The sequence below is a fragment of the Drosophila novamexicana genome, unplaced genomic scaffold (assembly GCF_003285875.2).
Source record: "Drosophila novamexicana strain 15010-1031.04,08,12 unplaced genomic scaffold, DnovRS2.1 tig00000193-arrow-pilon, whole genome shotgun sequence".
Classification (NCBI taxonomy): Eukaryota; Metazoa; Arthropoda; class Insecta; order Diptera; family Drosophilidae; genus Drosophila; species Drosophila novamexicana.
Window position 1 is genome coordinate 3,081,815 of NW_020824787.1, and position 9,913 is coordinate 3,091,727.

A 9,913-nucleotide genomic window follows, 5' to 3' on the forward strand; every position below is an offset into this window, starting at 1 on the left:
GCTCACAGGTGGAAGCCACGTCAACCAGCAACAGAAAAAGCAGCTCGTAAATATATACAAAAGCAACAAATATACGGAACAAGCGGGAACACTTGCATACGACTTGCTCTCTACCCTCATTCCCTCATACACAAATGTTTATGAGTCGTTCATGAATGCGAACGAAATGTAAATATCAAATGGAAGGCAAAAACATATGACAATGTTAAAGTCGACTAGGTAATACCCTGTGCTAACATGTTGACTGATGACCACAGCTTGATTTCGATTTCGATTTTTAAAATAAGAAAGTTATATGGAATGCGTAGAGGCATGAGTTCCAAAAATCGAACCTTTATCTTTAAAAAAAAATGTGGAGAAAAATAAGTTAAAGTAAACTAATAAAATAAAATCATTAAATACTGAATATCAATGTGTAAAGTAAAAACGGATAGCAATTTTAATGTCGACTAGGAAATACACTGTGGTAACATTTGAAAGATGGCCTCAGTTTATTTTCTTAGTGTTTACTATGCGATTTTCTGACATGCAGATATAATATGCTAAGAGGCTTGAGTATCAAAAATCCGTGCTTTATATTTTTAAATAAATTGTAATTTTTAGAAAAGAGAAATAAACTTAGGATAAGTAAGAATATCTGCGCAAGATTAATAAAAAGTTTACGCCTGTTGCAAAATGATCGCAAATTCAAGACACCCTATATCCGTATGCTTACAGGGTATGTAAAAAAGAATAACATGCAGATGAAAAATACTTATGCTACATATCTTTTGCATTAGCAGAAGTTGAGCAGTAAAATGACGACAAAACTGTGACGTAGTGCAGCTGGATTTTCCGTTGCCGGCAAAAGGATTGAAGATTGAACGGGCGGAGTTGGGGGCGTATTTCCATTCAAATGAAAGCAACGTTTTCCGTTTTCGCTTTTACTTTGTTTGCACGGCACAAAAATTTTGTTCGACAGTCGTAAAACTTAGCTAAGGCGAAAGTGGTCGAAAGTTTGTTTTTTTTTTCTGCCAGGCTTCGGACTCGAGAGTTTTTCCCACACACTTTCTTTTATTTGCAGTACTTTTCAAAATGGCTGCCATTTGTAAAGCACTGGGCAAATGATTGCCCGCCATTTTGTGCGAAATACTCGGCTACTCATAATATTTAATGTTCATAGTTTATTGATTGCATTGCCGTTAAATGTCCTCTGCGTAAGGCATTTTATGGAGGGGTTTTTTTTTGTCGTTCCTGGGATATTACTTAAAAAGATTAACTGGCGCGAGTTCAAGCATCATTACTCAAACTATTTAGATGCGTATTACAGATACTGTGGGTTTATTTTGCAATAAATTGCGTAAGTATTGTGGATATACGCAAATGCTTATGTTTATTCGAAACGAATTGATCTCTTAGGTGGATTATCTGAAGAAAGTTCAAGTATAAGACATCCTTCTAACACTAAGCTATGTTTTATTGATGTAGTTGGTATGAGTATGCAAATTTTAGATAATCGTAGTTACTTATATAATTTTTGAAAGAACTTTCGCTATTCGCAGTGGGCAGTGTTTAGATTTTGAAATTTAAAAGAGATAATTGGAACATTTGCACAGGCTGTTGTCAATATACATATACGTTATCTATATATAAGCATACAAGCTAAAGTTATAGTTCCATTAAAAATATTTTAATTAGGATAAGTCAAACTTAATTAAAATCCAACAAAACAAATTCGACAGAACAACGATGCCAGGCATGCTGGTCGCCCATATCTATTTTGCACGAAACCTGCTAAAAAACTAAATATAATATGAAATAAAATTCCATTTGCATGCCCAATCCGTGGCAAGCTAATTAAATGCAGCAATTTCGAGTGCACAACACGAAAACCGCTAAAAGTATAAAAAAAGAAGAGAAAAATCACAGCTAGTTTCATTAAACTTTTTTAATTTGCGCAAAAAAGTGAACTGTATTATGTGGGCGTGTGTATACAATTGTGTGGCACTGTGGCCGGGCTAAACACCGGGCTAAGTGTATGCAAAAGTGAGCGGGTGGCCGCCGACCGCCTTTGGTTTGGCAATGGGCGTGGCAGTCAGTTGTTTACACCCTGAACCCACTGAGCCAAATGTATGTAACAGGCAGAAGGAAGCATCTCCGACCCCATAAAGTGTATATACTCTTGTTTAGCTTCAATAGCCGAGTCGATCTAGCCATGTCTGTCTGCCTGTCTGTCAGTCCGTCCGTCCGCCTGTCCGTCCGTCTGTCCGTCTGTCCGTATGGAGGATCTCAAAACCTATAAGAGCTAGAGACTTGAAATTTTAGATGTAGATGTTCCTAGTGCCTGCGCAGATCGTGTTTGTTTCCGATAATCGATAACTTACTCCGTTTCCAATCAATCGATAAAAATCGATATCGATATCCTGTTTTTTGGGTAATTTTGGTAAATAATAAGAGCTAGAGTCACCAAACTTGACATGTAGCTTCAAGAATAGTATATATACATATATGCATTTGTTGTTGGAAGAAGAGGGTTCAGGGTATCTCCTAGTCGGCAGCTCCCGACTAGAACCTCTTACTTGTTTTTTATGCCTTGCTGTTAAAATGAGCGACGACCGCTCAAAAAGTCAAATGAAAAAGCAAACAGCACAAATTTTGTTGCTCATTTTAAGTTTTGATTATGTTGTTGTTGTAACTTTCTCCATTTGTTTGCACTTTCTCAACGTACTTTCTAGTTTATTTTTACTGGCTGAAGTGCCCGAAACTACCAAGAAAGTGTTTTTGTTTCATTCTTGTTGCAGTTGTTGTTGTCGACTTTATGTTGACAGGACTCTGAGCACATTTTGGTTTCTTATTTGTTTTTTCTTTCCTTTTTTGCTCTCTGTCGAAGACATTGAAATTTACAAGCCATAACATTCGCACAGTTTGCTCTACCCGTTGCCGTCTGGAAATAGTATAGGAAGTTTGGGGCTTGCATATTGTATGACATTTATCTATTTTCTTGTATTTGTAATTAAAAGGAGACGAATTTTTAAGCGCAAATTAAAATTATGCTTGGTTAAAGCTTGCTTGAGTAAAGTTTTTAATTTGGGTATGAGTAAAAACTTCTTTTTGAGAGTATAATAAATAAGTTTTTTTAATAAGGAAAGCATAAATTCATGCTAAAAAAAATATTTAATGGAATGTTGCTCAGATATTAAATTGGAACAAACTCCCCACACCAAAAATGCATTATTATTTTAACTTTTAAAGTTAAAACTAACAACAAAATGAAATATATATGTGGCTATGCTGCAACCAGCTGAATGTTGTCGAACTTTAATCGAATATCTCTAAGATCTTAAGTTGCATTTTCCGCTTGGTGCAGGTATATATGAGTCGAATATCTTGAAGCTGTTATTCCGGTTGCAGGAAATGCAACGCACCATCAAATTCAGTCATAAAGTTTTACAAGCTGGCCACAGAACCGCAAGCACTCCTCACATATATACTAGACATATATATCTATGTATATATATATATATTCGAGGAGCTCTTTCATCGAATGCCTGCTTCACGCCGTTGGTGTTGGTAATTTTCTAAGCGTGCTCAGAATAATTATTGGAATCGTCTTACATCAAACAGACATTTAACTAAAGTTCCTTTTATGCTTGTCATTTTAATTAGGCTAATTTATATGCAAACTGCAATTGACAGCGGCATCAGCTGCTCTCTCAATGCGCGCGTGTGTGTGCGAGTGTGTGTTGCCAGGACTCTTGCTTGAGCTACAATTGTGAGGAATGTGTTTTTATGAGCATCCTAATAACGCGTCATGTGTAAATAAGTTGCCGTCTCCGGCTACACTTGGCGTTTTTTTTTTTCTTCTCTTTTTGCCCGTGGCGCTGTAAAGGACTTAATTAAATGTTTATATTTATAGGGGCTACCCCTAACAAGCTTTCACCATATTTAAGACGACAAGATGAGTGTTTGCTTGAAATAAAAATAAATGCTGACGTAAGCTAAGAACTTTTTAAGTACTTAAAGTTGAGGCGAGAAAATGTTATAGAACAATTTATATCCTTAAAATTTGTACACCAATTTTTTTGGTAATCGAAGAACTGTTATTATTATAAACTGTTTTCATAATATCGTGTAGCAGTACATTGTAAAATTATGAAATTTTCAACTATAATAAAAAGCACTTTATTTTACGACGCAAAGCTAATAATGTCATCGCAAAACAAAGAGATCCTTGAAATGTGTCCCACGGCGCTTTCTGTTTCCTTTTACTGCTGCTGCTGCTGCTGCTGCTGCTGTTGCAGTTGCACTTTGTCGAAAGTTGGGCCCTTCAAGCCAAAGGCATGACTGCAAAAATGTGGCAGCAAAATGCATTGGCCCCTTAGCCAGCCAGCGCCTTGCCCCGTGCGCCGTGCGTCGCAGGGGCAAGCACATCAAACGCAGCTGCTGCTCAGTTGCCTTCTGCTGTGCGCAGTTTTTTCTCTACTTTTTCATGTACTTAAAATTGTACTTTGAGCATTTTTTTTTACACTTGACTTGGGCAAGTTGACTTTGTCATATAGCTTGTTACGCACTGAAGGTAACATTTCAAGCATGTCTTAGAGATAATTATATAAGCTGGTTTATTTGATTTTGTCTAAGTAATAAAGCAATTAATCGAAAATTGATCGAAAGCTGTTGGGGCTAACTTAATACACTTACTTAATTAATAATCTATCGATTAACCTTGTCACATCACAATTTCATATACTTGTGGATTGGACAAAGCTCTAGATATTCTATTTAATTTCAGATGTATTTATTTTAAATGCTTTGCCATTGCCTTAGTTCTTGCCTGAGATCTCCATGGTGCCTTATTTCAAGTAGGGTATTTAAACGTTGCCACCTTTTTAAATACTCGTGTTTTTGTTGCCTGCACATGGCCTGCGTTTAGGAAGCCGCATAAGAAATTTGTCAACATGTTTATAATCGTTGTTGTAGTTGTTGGCCATCTCGACTGCCGGCTTAATTTATAAAGGGCTATGCAACACTTCTGGTTGCCACCTTAAAGGCTTTTCTATGGGATCAAGCGGACCCCCGCCCCTCTTTTATGGGTTAAATGATTTCCTCGTTTGGGGCTGGCGAACTAAGTAAACAGAACTTTGAGGGCACTTCAGACACGCCCCGATTTACAACGAGTCCTTGTTCCTGGCGCTGTCCAGTCACTAGGGCTGGCCATCAGCGGCATTTGTAGCCACAGGCTGGCAACGTTTCCATTCAGGCGAAAGTATGGCAACTTTGGCTGGCATAAACTATCTTTGGCGACCCTTTCATAAGCACGTTTTTATCTGCTTTACACATTTGTGCGTTGCTTTTACTAGAAATAAAACGACCCATGTGAAAGCCATGCTTTTTTTGTTGCTATTTCTTTGTTTTTTTTTTCTGTTTAAGCTGCCAGTTGAACAATTGGGAGGAGCCCCGCCCACACATGTCGAACTGCTGATTTTGTCAGTTTTCTTTGTCATTGATTTTCGATCATAATAATTTGATGTGTGCTTTATGTGCCGGAAATCGGTCAGAATTCATCTCATGAATCCTTGTTATCCCTGTTACCAGGCAGCATCAGCAGCAATTGTCATTGCAATGCATTTGATTTGATTTTTATGCCTTGTCGTCCCTTTTATGGCTTTATAATGTGCGTCTTATCTGTGGACTCCGACAGGGCAGCAGCACATTCGAGCAGCTGGCAATAAACTTGGAATGCGTCCTAAGTTATGTGAAGTTCGGAGCTGGCAAATATGTCTGAATTCTGCATGCTGTTGCCAGCGACAAGATATGTCATGAGATTCAAATAAAAGCATGCTTTAAAAGTTATGGAATTTTCATAGTGCGATGTTAACCAAGAGTATACTGGCTTTGCAAATACCCTTTAGTAAACTTAATACATTTATTTTTCAGTATGCTCTTTAAAGTTTTAGAATTAATGCTCATAGTTGAGCATCAGCCAATAGTTATTCAATACCCTGTACATGGACCCTGTTATGGATTTTAGGTTTTTGGCGTAGTCGAAGTAGTTGAGAATTAAAAGAAAACATTATAGTTTATGTAGAGGTAAAGCAGCTCAATCGGCTAATACTTAAAGCAATTGATAATTATAATGATTTTATATATTATAAATTTGTATATAATAATATAATGTTTCCTAATAATTCTCAACTGCTTCATGCAAAGCTTGGCAAAGTATTTTTTTGCTTCTAAGGAACTTGTCAACTGATAGGCAATTTCTACCAACTAATTTCCAAACACACGCAACACACAATAAGGCTGGCAAAGCTATCGGGTGAAATCGAATATACCATCGTACGTAGACATTATGCAAACCACTTGGCAACAACAAGTCAGCCAACAACAACAACAAGAATCAGATAAACAAAGTCAAAACATCAACAGCTGACAACTTCAGTTATTCCGCTTGAGTTGTGACGCCTTTTGGCCGCAGGATGTCAAAGCGGCCAAGAAAACTGCCCAGTCAAAGGAACTGACAGACACGGGCCCAAAGAAAAGGCGTTGAAACGCTTTTCTTTTCTCGTTTTCTTTCTATTTCCTAACCGTCAATGCCATTTTGGCCAACACTTAAAGCAAATGAGATGACGGCCGAGCAAAGCAAAAACCAAACCGAAATCCAACCGCAGGTCATGGCGCAAAATCTCATTAAATTAATGCAAGCCTCAGGAGTTTTTTTTCCCCCGTCTGCTGCTGCTGCTGCTTCTTCTTCTTCATTCTGGCAAACTAACGCGTGGGAAAAACGTCTTTCGCTAAATTGTTCCAAGATTTGAAATGTTTGATAGGCCGAACCCGAAAATGTTGGACCAGCATCAGCCGCAGGCGACTTAGCGGCAGCTTAATTTGTATGTAGATAAACACTTTTGCTTAAGAAATATGTATATACATATATATCTAGTCTATATGTATATAAAGTATTGCCGAGATTTTGCTTATGACATGCAAAATAGGCGTGTAACAGATCGCAGGATTACGATTTAAGTATGTGTGTCTGCGGCACATGACAGCCGCATATTGAGCTAATAATGGATGCAAATGTCTTTCATAGGGCTTCTGAGATTAAATAAAGTGGTTATATGAAAGCTGTTTTCAATTTAGATATATATATATGATGAAATTGATATATCAAGCTATATTCACTAGAGGTGTAAAGTCAAACTTTTCTGATGATGTTTTGGATTATCTCGGCCAAATAAGGTCAGATTTTGGAATTTTTACCATTTTGGACTCTCAAGAATCAGTATTATCGAATGGCTTCAAAAACATAAAAATCTAAATTTTGACCCAAATCGACCAAGAAGAATCGTTTTCTCTCAAAATCTAGTTCGGTTCGAAAACCAAAACTTTTTTGATGATTTTTTTTAAATATCTTAGCTAAAAATGGTCTGATTTTTTAATTTAATGCCTTTTTAAATTCGTACGGATCCCTTCTTCTAATAGACAATCAATGTATGATTGAGGGTTTATATAAATGAACGACGGAATGGAGAAAAGATGTGAGCAACAATGGAAAATGGATATTATAGAGAATTAAAGAGAAAGTGAAATATGACAAAAAGTTGACATAAGGAGAACATGTTTGATATGCCAAGAGTTGATTTAACTGATGCAATTATTTAATGCTCTACCAAATACTTATAAATACCCAACCGAATAAGGAAACATTAAATAAAAGTAGAGTAAGTGATGGAAATCCTTGCAGTAATACAGAAATCCTGGCTTACATTTAGCAGGCGGTCCGTAATATTTAAAAACCGAGTAACCCTAATCAATCAAATACCTTTGCTAGATTATTTTTATATACAGCTTACTGACTTAAGCCATCAAGTTCTTGACTTTAGAGAAAATCATGTATGAAAAGCGGGTTCTTTGCTTTTGCCTAACTAACCACACATAAATGTATGTAAAGACCACAACAAATGCGACACAGACAAGAGATGGGAATTGTTTGAGCCACCTTGAAATTTGCAACACTTCTCAAATGCAGCCAATGTCCAGCACAGATTTTCGTGATTCGGTAAACAAATAAAAGGGATAAACAAGGACAGCAGCAATAACAATAATAGGAAGGCAATCGATGGGCATGTTCACGGCATGTCCGTTTATATGTCAATGTGTATATTTATATTTTTATTTTTAGTTGAAAATTTTTGCTCGATTTTCACACAATACCCGTCTACTATATATATTGCTTCATATTGTTTCAGCATCGTTGCGTTTCGTGTTGGGTTCCTCTTCTTTTTTCTTCCTTTTAGATACATATTTTTTGTGGTCGCCTTTCGCGACACGCTGCTTAGTCATGCCCATAAAACGCGCAACGTGTTGTGAAATTTTCTAACGGTTAACAATAAATGTGGGCATAAAAAATGGCATCATCATCAGCCCACCGCAGCCCTATTATAATCATCCACATGTCCTGCTCATCCTGTACACGCGTCACGGCGATTGCCAGTCAGTTAAGTTCAAAAAGCTGACAATTTCCACTTTTCCACTTTTCCTTTTTATTTTGTATTAACATTTATAGAAACAAACAATAAAATTGGCTAATATTTGAGCTAAATACCTGGCCTAGACATTACGTATACGCGACGTGTGCGCTGTTTGTAAATGGAAAACATTTTATATATAAAGCTATAAAATTGCAGTGTAAGGAAATGAAAAAAAACGCTGCTTGAAAACGTATTTAGAGCAATAAAGTACAAGTAACATATGTTTTTTGTAATATCTGTTAAATATCTGTTAAATAAATCCATAATTCATTTTATCAAACGCATGATTTTGAGTTCAGTTTTGGCTAACTTAAAGCAGCCATATCCATGTAAAGGACCTTTAACATGCTTGATTTTTGGCTAAAGATAGCTTCCCGAGCAAGGAAATTGCCCATAACATTAAATAGATTTTTTCTATTACTCTCGTAATGCCTTGGCTGTTTGTTTTGTCGCTGTCATGATTCATTTTAAGTAACTAATTTATTTAGTTGCCAATATCATTAGCATTAATTTTATTAATTTACCCAAAGCCGTTTGCATAAATAGAGCCATATCCGCGTGTACTTCAATTCGTTTGAGTATAATATATAATTGAGCAGCCCGACAAATAATATAGCGCTGCCTTCAAATTGGTCATTAAGTCAAATTCAATGCGTGCCACATAACACGACAAAAAAAAAAAAAAACAGGAAAAATTGTAGCCATAATGAGTTTATTGATTTGGGGCCTGGCCCACAATTTGATGGCTGTGTTCATGTTCGCGTCATGGGAATTTAATATCAATTTGATGCCACTTAAGATTGAAATATGTGGGGCTGGTGTAACCAGAACTTGTGTAAGGTTCTGTTCAGCTTGAAATGCCTTCAAGATTTCGCAGGCACAATATTGTGCATAGTTTTTGGGGGCAATTTATATTCAAAACTATTTTCTTACATTCCAGCGGTAGTCAGGCATTAAACTGTTTGTTTTTCTATCATGTATTTTTAAAAGATCGGTATATTCTTAATCCATTAGAATAGCAGACAGACAGGCAGTCTGCATGTATTCAATGAACTCAGAGTTTTTAAAGATAAAACTAATTTGGATGCTTGAATTCCAGCTAAAAGAGCTTTATCCGGAACTACTTATCAAGCTAAAGACACAATGCTGAAACTATATAAACATGTTCATATAAAAGCTGTCTGAATATTCTAAAATAACAAGGGTACAGGGTATCTTTCGGTGGGCTCACATCTAAGCCATTCTATTTTTGTTTTGTTTTGGACTGTTTGGCTACAAATGACAAGTCCAAATGTAAACAAAGTGAAGTGGCAACCAACGCCAACGATTGCCATTAATATTTATCGGCCAGGCCATCATTGTCAGAGTGCCACATGGCGTACAGTCTTCTATGGCACATGACTATC